Consider the following 16,553-nt stretch of genomic DNA (forward strand, 5'->3'; position numbering starts at 1 on the left):
AAAAAGTAGAAGCAACCCAAATCTTCAACTAATGAAGGAATAACAAAATTTTGTATCATCATGTAACATATATACCATTCAACAATAGAATATTATTTAAGCATAAAGAGAAATGAAGTACTTAATCATACTACAACATGGATGAACCTCAAAAACATTATACTAGAAATATAATAAGCATTTGTTTATTGAACAAAAAGTATATAGCCTATATGCTGAATGAGAGCATATTTATCATATTTATGTAGATATTCTACAATGATAGAACAAAGAATACTATATACACATATACACCACCCCACTCACATACAATGTTTCTATTTAGCTTTTAATTCCTAATAAAAATATTTAAGGAAAAGTATATTACATTTCCTTTCAGAAATTATGCATTTCATGGGTATAGCCTCTGTAATCTTTGAAAAAAATGTCTATTCAAGTCCTTTGCACATTTTTATTTTTGTTGTTGAGTTGTAAGTGTTCTTTATATACTCTGCATATTAGTCCCTTACCAGATATATCATTTACAAATATTCTTTCTCATCTTGTAAAATTGTCTTTTCAGTTCATTAGTACTGTCCTTTGATATGCAAAAGTTTTCAATTTTGATGAAGTCCAACTTACCTATCTTTTCTTGTTTCTGTTTATGGTGTCATATCTGAGAATCAACTGCAAAATTTGAAGTCATGAAGGTTTACTCCTATGTCTTCTTCTAAGAATTTTATCTTATGTCTTATATTTACATCACTGATTTATTTTGAGTTAATTTTGTGTATGATATGAAGTAGGTTTCCAACTTTATTCTTTTACTTGTGGAAATTCGGTTGTCCCAGCACAGTGTTAACTATTCTTGTCATGTATTGTGGAAGACATGAGAAGCCAGAGGGTCATAGTTATAACTTCCTAATGACCTGAATATTAACAATAATTTATTTTTTAATTAAAATTTAGGAGAGTTTATTGGTACCTGAGGAGGAGGATAGAGAAGGAAGAGAAACATAAGGAAGTAGATGGCAAGATTCTCTTTTAGATTGAACAGAATTATCAATATCCATATACATAGTATATTTCAGAGCCTACAAAATGACTCTCTTTATCTTCCACTTTCCAGAAGCCCTACTATCCCACATGAGGGAAAATCGTATGGTGCTGAGGGACAAATATTTCAAGTGTTCCAAACTTTCTCATTCTGGATTTTCACCTCTTTGTTCCATTAGTTCTTCTTACAGTGCTAAGCCAAAATGAATGGTACTACCACCATGCTTCAACTTCATGAACACTCAGATTTTCTTTATGCCTAGGCTTTGGTCTCAGAAGACATTTTGCCCCCTAAACTAAGGAAAAATTGGAATTTTTCTAATAGAACTTGTAGGAAACTTAAGAAAAGAAAAAACAGAAAGCATAGAAAAATAAAAGTTTGAAGTGTTCCCTGTATCATGAATTTTATCCATAAAATGGCTTAGTTAGTGTATGTTTATGAAACACCAGGGCTTGCTCCCCTTTTTCTTACTTCAAATATTCCATGGTGGCATGTTTATCCAGGTGTTGTTAGCTGAAGATAGATCTGAGATATCCCCACAGCTAGGTAATAAATTTCTCAGTTTAATATTCAGGTTTACTTCTTGCTCTCTGCCCCACCCCACACACAGTCCCAAGCTATAATTTTTATGTTTCAACCAAATCTTTGGGCCAGGACATGGCCCCATATTTCCCTAACTAATTTCAAAGATTGTAATTGCTTATATTATTAACACAACCTTACACCTCACCCCTGACCCAAACATCATGCGTTTGTCTGAAGCATTTTTACTGACCAGCTATAAAGTTAGTTCTATCTTAAATGAAACTGAATTCCTTTACCTGAATTTGTGTGTTAGGAATTTATTGGGCTATTATCTGCTTTGTATCACCTTGGAATATAGGATACTCTAAAGATGAGAGAGATTTTTTTCCTATCAGAAGATAGCCAAGACTTAGTATTCTGAATCTGAAGTTTCTGCTTTAAGTGGGACGATGTAAAAGTTTCTGTTTCAGGTCCCTAATACAACAATTGTTTTGTTAGGTAACTGGAGAAGAAACACCCAAGAGGTTTTGTGGTTTTTTTTTTTTTAATTTTTTTTTTTTTTTTCCGAGAGAGAACACAAGTTGGGGAGGGGCAGAGAGAGGGGGGGACAGAGGATCTGAAGCGGGCTCCATGCTGACAGGGAGCCCGACGTGGGGCCCAAACTCACGAATTGCAGGATCATGACCTGAGTGAAGCCTGATCTCAACTGACTTGACCACCCATGCACCCCGGAACACCCAAGAATTTTTAAGGCAAGAGAGACTCGTTCAAAAGAAGGAGAGAAATGTTGGTATTGAGAGTTGAGAAGGGGAAAGTGACTGTATCCGAGATACAGAGAGAGTTGTAAAATGTCAGAGTCCTCTTGCATGCAGCTCTCTTAATGGAGAATGACTAAGTGATGCTGTGAAAGACTAACCACTCAGCATTGCAGCCTACAGGGCAGTCCTGTAGGTCTCGACAGCTGAGCCTGCGCTCAATGAGTGGTGTAACCATGCAAGCTTATTGAGAGTGTCAGTGGATCAGTGTCCAGCATACAGCAGAAGATGAAATGCAATAACATTATCATGGAACATAAGAAGATAATGACTGCCATAACATAAAGACCAGCCCACATCCCATGCCCCCAACTTCTGGACAGATAGCAACTATATGCCCACCAGATCCTTAGATATTCCTAGGAAGGAAGATAGCTCTTTCCATTAAATACAACAAATATAATTCTGTACAACTCCACATGGTGAGTATTTGGCTTGTTTTAGGACAAAAGAAGCATGCTACTTAGTATGTGGAGCAAATTCATACTGGCTACATTAATATCCAGTCCTGGTCTCTGCAGCAGCTCTGTGATTCTGATAGAAAATGCCATCATTCCCTGCTGGAATCTGTCTGAATCCTGTCAGCTCTTCTGACAGTTAGAAGCAGAGTTCTCATCTTTTACAGTTTCTAAAACCTTTTATATATTGAACTGCCCACTAAATTCCTATTTTTCTGTCGATGAGAAATCTCTGAGTTCCCAGCTTATTTGCAAAACAGAGATAAATGACAGATACTAAGTTTAATTACTACTGAAGGTTTGGACACCAGCTCTGTCCATTGCCACAAGTCTTTTTGAAATTCCCCCAGACGCTCACAAATGGCACCCATCCAGAATTCTTTCCTAAGTTAACAACTTGGAAACTCTTTTACCAGCCATAAAGATACTAGTGAATGTCCACTAAAAATAAGACTAAGCTTATTTAGTTAGACCTAGTAAATTTCACTCAGGTGTGTGTGCATGTACACCACTATTATATTTTAATTTACTACATGTGCTGTGTTTCTTCACATGCTTTCTGTACTTCTGTCTGTTCACATTCTCAATTTGGAGTATTAAATGTTACCTCTTAACTTTATGTTCTTTGAAAGTATTTTTAGTTCTGCTGTTAACAATCTATAATACTGGACAAGCACTGGCCCTTTCTGGATATTATTCATCCAAAACATAAAGGATTTTATTAAATTGTTTTTAAGAATCCTTATGTTTCTGGCTTTCTGTAAGAGTGATTTGAAAACACTATGAAATATGATTAAGAAGTCAAGGAAATGCCTCTTTATTTTCTAAGGAGTTAAATAGTTAAATTAAGTTTAAATCTATTACTTTTGGAGAGAATATTCCCGTATAGACTTTTAATGTATTACTGGTAGCCAAAGGTAGAAGAATAAAATGTACTGAAATACATATTTTTAAAGAATATATAAAGTTTCAAGTGGCTTTACATTTTATTTGTGAGCCTAAATTCTTTACATGGTTTTAAATAGTGAATGTATTCTTTTGTAATAGAGACTTACATGAATCCCTGTGATTCATGCAAAATAAATTTTGAAATTTGAAAGAATTGAGCTTGATTTATATAGTTGAGAGGTTACAGACTGACTGCCTTGTTTATTTTGCCAGAACTGTATTTCCATTTGGGATCCAGCATTTAAAAGTAAATAGACTTGGGGGTGCCTGAGTGGCTCAATCGGTAAACTTCTGACTTTGGCTCAGATCATGATCTCACGGTTCTCATAGGTTCAAGCCCCGCGTCGGGCTCTGTGCTGACAGCTCAGAGCCTGGAGCCTGCTTCAAGTTCTGTCTCCCTCTTTCTTTGCCCCTCCCCTGCTCACATGCTCTCTCTTTCAAAAATGAGCAAACTTCAAAAAAAATTAAAAGTAAATAGGTTTCATGTTGTAAAAAAATAGGTTTTTCAGTGTCATTTTGAAAAATCACGTTCTAGTAACTTTGGTGCCACATTTCCATGTAGCAATGATTGGCCAAAGCTAAATAGCAATTGTCCCTTTAGATAGGACATAGGCATGGGGCCCTCCTCTGGTTCCCATCATTTACACTTATACTGGACTACTGCACTCATTTTGTTACCTGCCTGGGATTTCAGCCAATATGTTTACCCCCATTTGGTAAGACTCTTAATATTGAATTAAAATAAACTTTTCAGGGGCTCCTGGGAGGCTCAGATGGTTGAATGTCTGACTCTTGATTTTGGCCCAGGTCATGATCTCACAGGATTGTGAGATCAAGCCCTGCGTCAGGCTCTGTGCTCACAGTGCAATGTCTGCCTGGGATCCTCTCTCCTCTGTCTCTCTGCCCACCCCCATCCCCCCACCCAGGCTTGCTATCCCTCGAAATAAATAAACCTTTAACAAATAAAGAAAAAAACCCTTTTAATCTGGATTTATTATAAAGAATTTGTATTTCTTGTCACCCAAATTTAGCATAATTTCTTCAATTTTTTTTAAAGTTTTTTTTAATGTTTTTATTTTATTTTGAGAGAGAGAAAGAGAGACAGACAGAGTGCAAGTGGGAGAGGGGCAAAGAGAGGGATACACAGAATCTGAACTAGGTTCCAGGCTCTGAGCTGTCAGCACAGAGCCCAACGTGGAACTTGAAGTCACAAACCATGAGATTGTGACCTGAGCTGAAGGCGGACGCGTAACCAACTGAGCCACCCAGGCACCCCTCTTCAAGCCTTCTAAAGTGAGTGAATATCAACCTTTGATTGGTGTAATTTCCAAATAGACAAGAATTGCATTGTATGTACTTTATAGATATAATACAGAAAAATATTATTATAGTTTTTCAATTTGATTTTGTATGCCAATTAAAAAGACATAATATCTTCATTGTAACTTCATAAGCAACATTAAATAATAATTATAGTTCCTCAAATATTCTACCCTGACAGAAAGCTGTTCAGGTATCCAACCACTGAAAATAAAAGCTAAGCTAGATATACTATATAATATAGGTTGTGGTTTTAAGTAGAATCCTTTCCCAATAAATATATAATCCTTTTATAAAATGGAAGGAAAGAGCCTTTTATTAATATGAATTTACTATATGAATTAAATTTACCACATTTATTTTAATAAATAAAAATTATTTATTTATTAAAATTTAATTTTATTAAAAATTAAACTATTGGTTGATATAAAGATTTGAAATTAGGGGTTTTTAATAACAGGTTTAGCATCTGATTTATTTCTTTATTTGGTGGCAGAGTAGCAAGAAAATCCTGATTCACAAAGACAAGTTGAAACTTGTAATAATAGATTTTTTAAAATATTATCTTTTCTGCTAATTTTATAATTCTTTTTATAATAGGAACTTTATTTTATAAACTTACAGCTTTACACATGTATAATTTTATTAATTTATAGCTTTATAAATTTAAAATTGAGAAATCCCCCCAAAATTTTTTACTCAAGCAAAGTCCAAAAAAAATTAATATGACAACACAAAGGCAAGTATTGCTGGCCACCGATGTATTAAAATTTAGTGAGTGACACATTTAATTAACATAACCTTGAAATGATAAAAATATATACAGGCTCAAATATTCAAATCAAGTGTATGCAGAATCTCAGCTCTTATGGAAGATAATAGGAGTCATAGGTTTGCAAAATATTGTTCAATAACCAATTAGCACAAGATAAAAATACTTAGAGGATTAGCGAACATTTTACTTAAAACTAGGATCATTTTTCTTTTCCTTTTTCTTCCTCCTTTCTTACAATATGTTTAATTCTGAAAGAGAAATCTACAACCAGCTAAACCAGGAAATTATCTTGATGCCTTAGCCATATTTGTGCTCTTTCAGCTAAGAAATCTCAGATGAATGGAGGAATAGGAAATAATGCATTGTGTCCATGGAAGTTTATATAGAAGAAAATGAAGATAGAGACCTTAAGGTAGATATTCCAAGCTTTTTGGAATTGCATCGTCCAGAAATTGTAAAAATACCTTTTGTTTGGTATTATAACAAATATTTCCCAGCCTCCTGAATAGGTCACTTGGCATAGATAATTAGTTTTTGGGGGGTTTCATTGTTTGTTTACTTGTTCTGTTTTATTTTGCTTTGAGATTTGGTGGTGATGCTGGAGATAACAAGACATCTTGAGATGTTCCTAACCAGATGTACAAATATGAAAATCACTTCACTATGGTGTCTTATAAGGCTGCTTCTTTTTCCTAGTTCTGATTCAAATACCATCAAAAAGTTACATTGGCCTGGCCAGTAGATGCAGTACAGGTTGTTTCAGAGGGCTTCACAGAATATGTGTTAGACATTTTAATTAATTTGCACTGTGAGGTTATGAAATCCAAGGCTTATATCTAACTAGGTCATGTTGCATTTTCATTTCTTAGCACACTACATGGCCAGAATATGTGTTTGGTAAATATTTTTTAAATGAGTCACTGCTACTATTTAATTACCTATCGATTTCATCTGTAGTATGTGAGAACTCAAGAGGTTTGGGGTATACACTAACCATAAGGAAGACAAATGCAAGCTACTCAGGAGGAGGAGGAGTCAAATTTGCAAGGTTTATGCTATACTTAAGCCAGCTACATTATGATGGGTAGCCCTTATTTTACCATTTTTAGATCAGTGCTTGTCATCATCTTAGAACTAAATCTACACAAGCCTCCACATTTGGTAAACGGATAGATTTATTACTATTACTACATCGTTCTATAATCCATATAGTATGAGAAACTATATTCACACAGATGCTTGTAATTTTGTAGTTAAAAGGATGAAAGGTGAAGTTTTAAACAAATTTTAGATAGCGTACTTAGTATACAATTCAAATTTCAAAAATAGCAGGCTGTTGTTGAAACAATTTCTAGGCCCAAGATGGTCCCTCTTCTGCTTCTGTCTAGAGTGCCATGTGAGCAAACTGAAACTGAACTTCTGTACCCCTATAAATGCTCTGCTTGACCAGGAATGCACTACATCCAGCCCACCAATCCCTAAATGCCAAGCCAACTCTACATCTTCTCACCCTAAACAAGGTTGAATATATGGCCCCAGCCAATCAAATATTTTCTATTTTTCTCTTCCTTGTTGGTCATTCTTCTCTTGTAAAAGTTTTCTGCCTTCCATCCCTTTTTGCAGTTCTCTGAAATTAGTTGCCTTACCAAGTGTTCAATAGTTTGTATCACCTAAATTGTCTTTAATCATTTTTAACACTGTCAAAATAGTAAGAAGCACTAAATTATCATATGTATGTGAGATCTCAAAATCAAGAGATTATTATGTAAACTAATCACTAATATATGCTTTATGAATTTTCTAAATAGTAACCATGTATTAGTATGTATATATTGTTATTAGTTAATATATAGGCAATAAAACCACTGCAAGGCTCTATCCACCAGTATTCCCCAAATAATAAATATCCTATACACAGGAACACAACTTTCAGGACTTTAGAGTCAAGCTTTGTCTCCAATAATATCCCTAAACTACCACTTCCTCTGTGAGGGAAAGGTGAACTGATTCCTTCTTTTGGCATATTGAAGGAGTCAACAAAATGTCCATTGCTTTCTTCTTTGTGCTGTTTGGGCCCTTCTTATCATTATTTATTATACTCACCTCATTGTCCCATTTTACTTCCTTCCTCTACATCCTCTAGCCTGACCTTGACCCTTTTTGACCCCATTTTTCTACACATCCACAAAGGCACAAGTAAAATCCTCCCCCCTACTTCCTTTATGTTAGTTACAACTATAGGTGAACTAAGTATTAACTAGAATGGAAGGAAATTATTACTAATTATTTGCTAATATTATATTAAGGATATTTGTGTTTATATTCATAAGTTATATTGGCCTTTAATTTTCAGTTTTTATAATATCTTTGTCTGGTTTCAGTATCAGAGTAATACCAGCCTCATAAAATGTGTTGGAAAGTATTACCTACTTTTCTGTGTTCTGAAAGATTTTGTGTATGGTCAGTGTTCTTTCATCCCTAAGTGTTTGACAGAATTCATCTCTAAAGCTCTCTAAGCCTGGAGTTTCTTTGTAAAAGGTTGTTAATTAACTTTTGGGGAGATCTAAAGCTATTCAGACTCTTGAAATTTATTGTTATATCAAGGAGTTTGGAATTTCAAGGAGTTTGCCCATTCTGTTTGTTATTGAATTTATTGACATGAAGTTGTTCATAATATTTTTTTACTGTCCTATTAATATCTTTAGGGTCTATGATGGTGTTCCCTCTCTCATTGTTTATGTTAATAATTTGTGGCTTCTTTATTTTTTCTTTTGTATCTATGGATTTATCAATTTTATTGATCTTTCCAAACTATAGCTTTTCACTTGATATATTTTTTATATTGTTTGGCTAATTTCTGTTTCACTGGGTTTCATTCTTATCTTTATTATCTTCTTTTTTATGTTTAGCTTGGGTTTAATTTGCCCTATTTTGTAGCTCCTTTGACGGAAACTTAGACCACTGATTTTGTCCAAAAAAATTTTGAGAGGAAGAGCTGTGTGACTCCTCTGGCAGAACCACTGCATATATGCTATGACTGCATTCCCTTTTCCCCTCTGCTAATGAGATTGGCAGTGATCCATGCTGGAGAATAGAACATTAGCCAGTCCTCAATTGACATGAATGGGAGGGAGAAGTAACCTTTATTGTCAAAAGATTTGTTTGTTGTTGGTAACCACTGGGATAATCTAATCCAGAGTTTCTCAATGTCAATAATGGGATATTGATATGATATGATATTAATAATTCTCCATGTTAATAATGGGATAGTATAATTCTTTGATGTTGGGGGCTGTCCAGTGAATTGAAGGATTTTTTTTTTTATTAGCATCCCTGATCTCTACCCACTTCATACCAGAAGTGCCCTCTTTCCCATTGTGACAAATATAATGGTCTCCAGACATTGTCAAACGTCTTCTAGAAGGCAAAACTCCCTCCCCGCCCCAGCTGAGAGCCACTTGGCTGATTCATGTACAATTACACATATAGAAGTAACAAAGTAAAAATGGAGCTCTATGTCACACTCTACACTAAAATCAATTCTAGTGGATTGAAGGCATACAGATGAGAGACAAAGCTATTAAACAGGAGATAATATGTAAAATATCTTTATTTCTTCAGGTATGCGAAGATTTCCTTAAAAAGACATGAAAAATGTAATAAAATAAACAATTAATAAATTTGCCTATATTTAAAAATGTTCATGAAAACACACCTTAAAGAGAGTGAAAACATCAGCCACAGAGTTTGAGAAAATATTTGCAACACATAAAACCAATAAATAATTAATATTCAGAATATATATATATATATATATATATATATATATATATATATATATATTCTTCCAAACCACTATTTACAAACTGGAAAAATGTTTCTGCAGTTGACGTCAAAAGATTATGGCTTATGTTTTCTTTTACGAATTTTATGGTTTCAGATTTTATATTTCGGTCTGTAATCCATTTTGAGTTTATTTTTGTGTATGGTATAAGAAAGTGGTTCAGTTTCATTCTTTTGCATATAGCTGTCCAGTTTTCCCAGCACCATTTGTTGAAGAGACTGTCTTTTTTCCCATTGTGTATTCTTGCCTCCTTTGTCATAAATTAATTAATCATGCATGCGTGGGTTTATTTCTGGACTCTCTGTTCTCTTAATCTATGTGTCTATTTTTGTGCCAGTACTATACCATTTTTATTACTCAGCTTTGAAGTATAGCTTGAAATCTGAGATCATGATACCTCCAGTTTTGTTCTTTTTCAAGATAGCTTTGGCTATTTAAGGTCTCTCGTGGCTCCATACAAATTTTAGAATTATTTATTTTAGTTTTGTGAAATATGCTTTTGGTTGTCAATAGGGATGGTAATAAATCTGGAGATTGCTTTGGATTTTATGGAGATTTTAACAATATTGGGTCTCCCAATCCATGAGCATGGAATGTTTTTCCATTTATTTGTGTCATTTTCAATTTCCTTCACCAGTGTTTTATAGTTTTTAGAGTACAGGTTTTCACCGCCTTGGTTAAGTTTATTCCTAGGTATTTTATTCTTTTTGCTAGAATTGTAAATCGGATTGTTTTCTCAATTCCTCTTTGCTACTTCATTATTAGTGTATAGAAATGCTACAGATTTCTCTATGTTAGTTTTTCTAGATGTGTCTCCTGAGGCAAGGGAAACAAAAGCAAAATTAAACCATTTGGACTACATCAAAATAAAAAGCTTTTGCACAATGAAGGAAATCATCAATAAAACAAAAAACAACCCACTGAGTGGTAGAAGATATTTGCAACTAACATGTCTGGTAAAGTGTTAATATCCAAAATATATAAAGAATTTATACAACTCAGGGTTCCTGGGTGGCTCAATTGGTTGAGTGTCCAACTTCAGCTCAGGTCATGATCTCACAGTTCATAGGTTCGAGCCCTGCGTGAGTCTTGCTGCTGTCACCATGGAGCCTGCTTGGAATCCTCTGTCCCCCTCTGTCTGCCCCTCCCCCATTCATGCTGGCACTCTCTCTCTCTCTCTCTCTGTCTCTCAAAAATAAATAAGCATTTTTTTAAAAAAAGAATTTATACAACTCAACACTAAGAAAACCCAAATAGTCCAATTAAAAAATGAGCAGAGGACATGAAAAGACATTTTTTCAAAGAAGACACACACATGGTCAAGAGACACACAAAAAGATATTCAACATCACTCAGGTATTCAACATCTCAAAGAAATGCAAATCAAAACAATGAGCTATCACCTCACACCTGTCAGAATGGCTAGAATAAAAAATACTAGAAATAACAAGTGTTGGCAAGGATGTAGAGAAAAAAGAACCCTCATGCATTATTGATGGGAATACAAACTGGTGCAGCCATTGTGGAAAACAGTATTAAGATTCTTCAAAAAATTAAAAATAGAATTACCATATGATCCACCAATTCCGTGCTGGGTATTTACCCAAAGAATATTAAAAGAGTAATATGAAAAGATATATGCACCCCTATGTTTATTGTAGCATTATTTATAATAGCCAAGATATAAAAGAAACCTAAATGTCCATTGACAGATGAATGGATAAAGAAAATGTGAGGAATTAATATATATATATATGTGTGTATATATATATATAAAACATATTTTATATTTTTATATGTAATTATATATTTTACATATAATTATATATAATATATAATATAACATATGATATATAAAATGTAAATATATATAATATATAATTTACATTATATATAGTATATAATTTACATTATATATTATATATATTTATATTTATTATATATATATATATATATATACCATAAGGAGAAATCTTGCTATTTACAAGGAAAGATCTAGAGGGTATAATGCTAAGTGAAATAAGTCAGAGAGAAAGAAATACCAAATGATTTCATTAATATATGGAATTTAAGAAACAAGGAAAGAAAAAAAAGCCACAAACAAAAAAAACACTCTTTAATATAGAAAACAAATTGGTGGTTGTCAGAGTGGAGGTAGGTGTGGAGAAGGTTGAAATAAGTGAAGGGGATGAAGAGTACACTTATCGCAATAAGCACTGACTATAGAATTGTTGAATCATATTGTATATTTGAATCTAATATAACACTGTATGTTAATTATACTTGAATTAAAAAGAAACAAGAAAAAGTTTGAACTACTCAATAGAAAAATGGACAAAATAACAAGTAATTTTACAAAAGAAGAATTTTGTATGAGTACAAGGCACTTACCAAGTTGTGAAATGCTAAATCTCATTACTAATCAAAAAGATGTAAATTAAAACCACAGTTGAGATAGATCATATGCATAAGATTTTAAAAGTCTTAATATCTGACAGTATCAGATTTAGCAGAATGTGAAGCAACAGAGTTCTCATCCTCTCTTGTAGGTGTGCAAATTGAAGCAGTCACTTTATTTTTTTAAGGGTAGAATGTATCTTAGTATTTAATAAGATATTACCCTAGCAGTATTTTTTTCTTTTTAAATTTTTATTTAAATTCTAGTTAGCATACATTGAAATATTGGTTTTAGGAGTAGAATTCAGTGATTCCTAACTTGCACACAATACCCAGTGCTCATCATAACAAGGAACAAACAATTTGTAGTCATCATCAATAGACATTCAGATTGTTCATACATGCGTTTTATTCTCTTCCTGGGTGTATGCTTAAATTGTACCAACCCTTTGAAGTTATGTGTGACTATGTGACCAGTATCATTTCGAAGTGGGAGGCTTTAAAACCTGTGAGTGAGTGATCAAGTTTTTTCCCCCTCTTCCATGGCTACTTCCTTCGCTGAAGGAAGGTGATGTGGAAGAAACTCTCCTTACTCAACCCCCATCTAAGATGAAAATGTAACACCAATAACATACACTTTGATGTTTAAGCCACTAAGATTTTGGAGGTTGTACTAGTCCATTATGATTGCTCTAGTATCACCAAGTAGTGTTGAACATGCTTGTATTTATTAGCCAGCAATTCTAATAGTTGGCATTTATCCTATTGATTCTGTACACAAAGAAGCCATTTAGAAAAATTCTTTAAAGGGGCACTTGAGTGGCTCTGTCAGTTAAGGGTCCACTCTTGGACTTGGTTTTGGCTCACGTCAGGATCTCACAGTTTGTGTATTTGAGCTCCAGCGCTGACAGTGAGAAACCTGCTTGGGATTGTCCCTCTCTCCCTCCCTCTCTCTGTCCCTCCCCCACTCACGTTCTCTCTCTCTCTCTCCCAAAATAAATAAATAAACCTAAAAAAAAAGAACAGTGCTTTAAAGAACATCGCAGTAGTAGCAAAAAAGTGGAAAAAAATGGAATATCTATCAGCTATAAAAGAAGAAACTATAGTATATTCATACTGTGAACTCCTATAGAGACGAGAAAATTAATGAAACACATATAGCCAAATTCATCAACATAGATAAATCTCAAGGTATATTGGTTAGTATAAGAAGCAAGTCAGAATAGATATAGTTAAGATTTCATTTGTGTTGAATGTAGCATGAAGAGTTCATGGAAGTTATGTATTGTATTAGAACTTGTGCATAGATTGTAAAAATATAAAGATAACCTATGAAATGTTTAATACAAAATTCAGGATACTGGTTTTTCTCTGGGTAGAGGGTAAGGAGGTACAATAGAGGGAATTTAACTGGTAATAGTCTATTTCTTTTTTTATTTTATTTTATTCTTTAACGTTTATTTATTTTTGAGAGAGAGAGACAGAGTGCAAACAGGGGAAAGGTAGAGAGAGTGGAAGACACAGAATCCGAAGCAGGCTCCAGGCTCTGAGCTGTCAGCACAGAGCCCAATGCGGAGCTCAAGCCCATGAAGTGCAAGATCATGACCTGAGCCAAAGTTGGATGCTCAATTGATTGAGCCACCCAGGTACCCCTAATATTCTATTTCTTAACATGGGGGGTATAAATATGGGTGTTCATGTTGTTATTGCATTGTAACCTATACTTATACATTTTATATACTCTTCTTCATGTATTTTATATTTCACAGACAAAACTATTTTGAAGTCCTCAGTAATAATCCTGACACACGAGGACCCATAAAATAGGTTGAATCATACTTTGATAAGTGACTTATATAACTCCTTAAGAAAAGTCTGATTTTGTTGTCCAAGGACACTTGACGATGAATTGATTATACCCTAATTCTGTTTTGACTTTCGCAAGGTGTTGGGAAATTCACTTATTAGCTCCATTTCCATTTTTATATTTATAGAATAGCAGTAATATACCAGCTTATTTGAAGATTAATGTTTGCAAAATACCTTATACCTTCAATATAGTTCCATATACTATATTAAAATAATATATTAAAAATACACCTTAGCTTCTGACTAATGGAAATTGTCTGACGAATAATGGATATATTGGCAATCTAGATCATCACTGGCTTGGTTGTAAGTGATGATAAGAAACATTTAGCTTAATGGAAGAGATAAAAAATGATAGCAATTAGATAGATTTTTGAAAGCTGAAAGTTTAAACACATACCAAACTATGAAAACACTTTAATAGTGCTTTTTGCATGGTAGAAAAATTTTTCAGGGACATACAAATCCATAGGAAGAGTGTTTTCAACAAAGTACCAAAAGGCAACCTTCCTACTTAGGATGTTAGCGCTGAATGTTAAAATGCCGTGCTGCTGATTTTGGTTTTAACTCTTGAAGATGACAGGTAACCAACCGTACAACATTAGTTTTTCAAATGGTCATGAAAAAAAATATTGTCACTGCCAAAATCACAGATAAATTACCAGCTGTCCTTTTTTTAGAAGTGTATGAGGTCCAGTACAGTGCTTTCTTCAAAGGCAGGTCATTAAAGAGAGGAGATTGAATCAGGCATGAATGAAATAGGGGTTAGAGGACTGACTCCAGTATGGGTGACCACAGGTATAATGTCTAAGGCAACAAGACAATATCATGTAGGATCTGATTTAGAAAGCATACCTATGGGATGTGATGTGATGGATGCAAGCCCTCTGGTAGTAGTACCTAGAACATGGCCATAAAGTAATAGGGCTCTGTCTCTACAAAGAGAAGTTACAGATGAGGACAGAGTAGGCTGAAAAGCAGAATAGGGCTTGCTAGCAGGGAGGTAGAATGTAAATCTGAACACAAATTAGGCTAATAATCACAAATAAAAGATATACAAATTAGCTATTTATTCCAGGAGGTTCACACTAAGAACATTATATTTTCATTTAGCTATGAATGGAAATTTGAATTGTGGCCAGACTTACATGATTCCCAACTTTGTATTGCACAGGGTTAAATTTTCAAGGTGAAGAATTTCTGTACCTGCAATTGGCCAGACCAAAGAGGAAAGGACTGGTTATAAAAGCCATCCTGTTTGCTATGCTACTTTTATAGATAGTGAAAACTTTTTATTTAATATAATCAAACTTTATGGAAAAATATAATTTCCATGGGACTACTTCTAACCTATATTTCAGAATTGTGATGGGTATTTTCTATTTTCCCGTCTAGTTTCACTCCTTCAGAATCTTCTCTGTACCCCCAAAGGCTGACATCTAGGGGTTGCCTCAAGAGATGACCTGTCCTCTGACTACTGGATGGAAGTCCAATAGGAAGCTTCTGCAATACGTTAGAGGGCAGGAAGAGAATGAGATGGGGTAGATGGGGTATTCATTCCCTATATTAGCTAGTCTTCAAAGGTAAACCCCAACAATTCCTTCCTTGTATATACATATCACTCTTGCTATCAAGAGTTGGAGATTATTTCTGTTCTCCTTGAATCTGTGCTGGCCCTTGACTAGCTTCTACAAATAGAATGTAGCAGAAGGGCAATTTGAGACTTCCAAACTCAGACCAAAGAGAATTGGAAGCTTCTATTTGCTGCCTCCTGGAATTTAGCCACCATGGTATGAGAAGCCCAGGATAGACAGAAGCCCAAGATAGATGGAAGAATCACAAAAATGAGAATCAAGCACTCTAGCTATATCAGGCACTTATTGACGGCCATCTGAGTGAGTCATTGTGGTAGCTAGTCACCAATATGGCACCCAATGAAGGTTGTTTCCCAAGCTTTGGGATAGTTTGTTTTGCAATAATAGATAGCCAAAACAGAAATTGGTACCTAGGGAGTAATGTGCTGCTGTAACAAAAACCTTAAACATGTGGCATTGGCTTTGGGATAAGGGATCTCACAGAGGTAATCAATGGAGGCCTGTAAGACAGTGAAGAAATTGTTGAGCCTGGAGCAAAGGTGAGTTTCTGCCCTATTATGTAGAGGGAGAATGTTTGACAATGCTGTAATTTTTGGTAACATGAGAGATAGAAAATATATCTAACAACCTTGTGTATTTGGCTCAGAAGGTTTCCAAACAAAGTTAAGAGTCTACTGGTTTCTTTAGGTGTATATGACCATTAATAGGGTGAAATGACTTGAGAAGAAACCATTTAACTCGTAAGCAGTATCTAGAATACAAGTCAACAACACATTTTCTGAAATGGGCCAGATAGTAAATATTTTAGGCTTTTCAGGTTGTATGTTGTCTGTAGCAACTACTCAACTCTGTACTTGTAGCATGAAAGTGGACACAGACAATCTGTAAGTGATTCGATGTGACTGTGCTCCAATAAAAAAAGAAAATTGACTGACAAAAGCAGGTGACAGCCTGTATTTGACCTGTGGGCC

The 16,553-nt window shown here is 34.4% G+C and overlaps 2 long non-coding RNA genes across 3 annotated transcripts in view; both read left to right on the forward strand.

The window, feature by feature from the left end:
- The window catches only part of LOC122222408, a 51,083-nt gene that overhangs the window by 9,421 nt on the left and 25,109 nt on the right, over positions 1 to 16,553 (forward strand). The window lies entirely within an intron of this gene.
- Positions 5,039 to 10,568, forward strand: LOC122222411. Of its 2 annotated transcripts, none has more exons than XR_006203739.1 (3): positions 5,039 to 5,075; positions 6,199 to 6,289; positions 10,529 to 10,568. It is a non-coding gene; the product is annotated as an uncharacterized LOC122222411 (long non-coding RNA). The 2 variants fall into 2 exon arrangements; XR_006203738.1 differs by having other exon boundaries at positions 5,074 to 5,131.

Source organism: Panthera leo, chromosome B3 (assembly GCF_018350215.1).
Source record: "Panthera leo isolate Ple1 chromosome B3, P.leo_Ple1_pat1.1, whole genome shotgun sequence".
Classification (NCBI taxonomy): Eukaryota; Metazoa; Chordata; class Mammalia; order Carnivora; family Felidae; genus Panthera; species Panthera leo.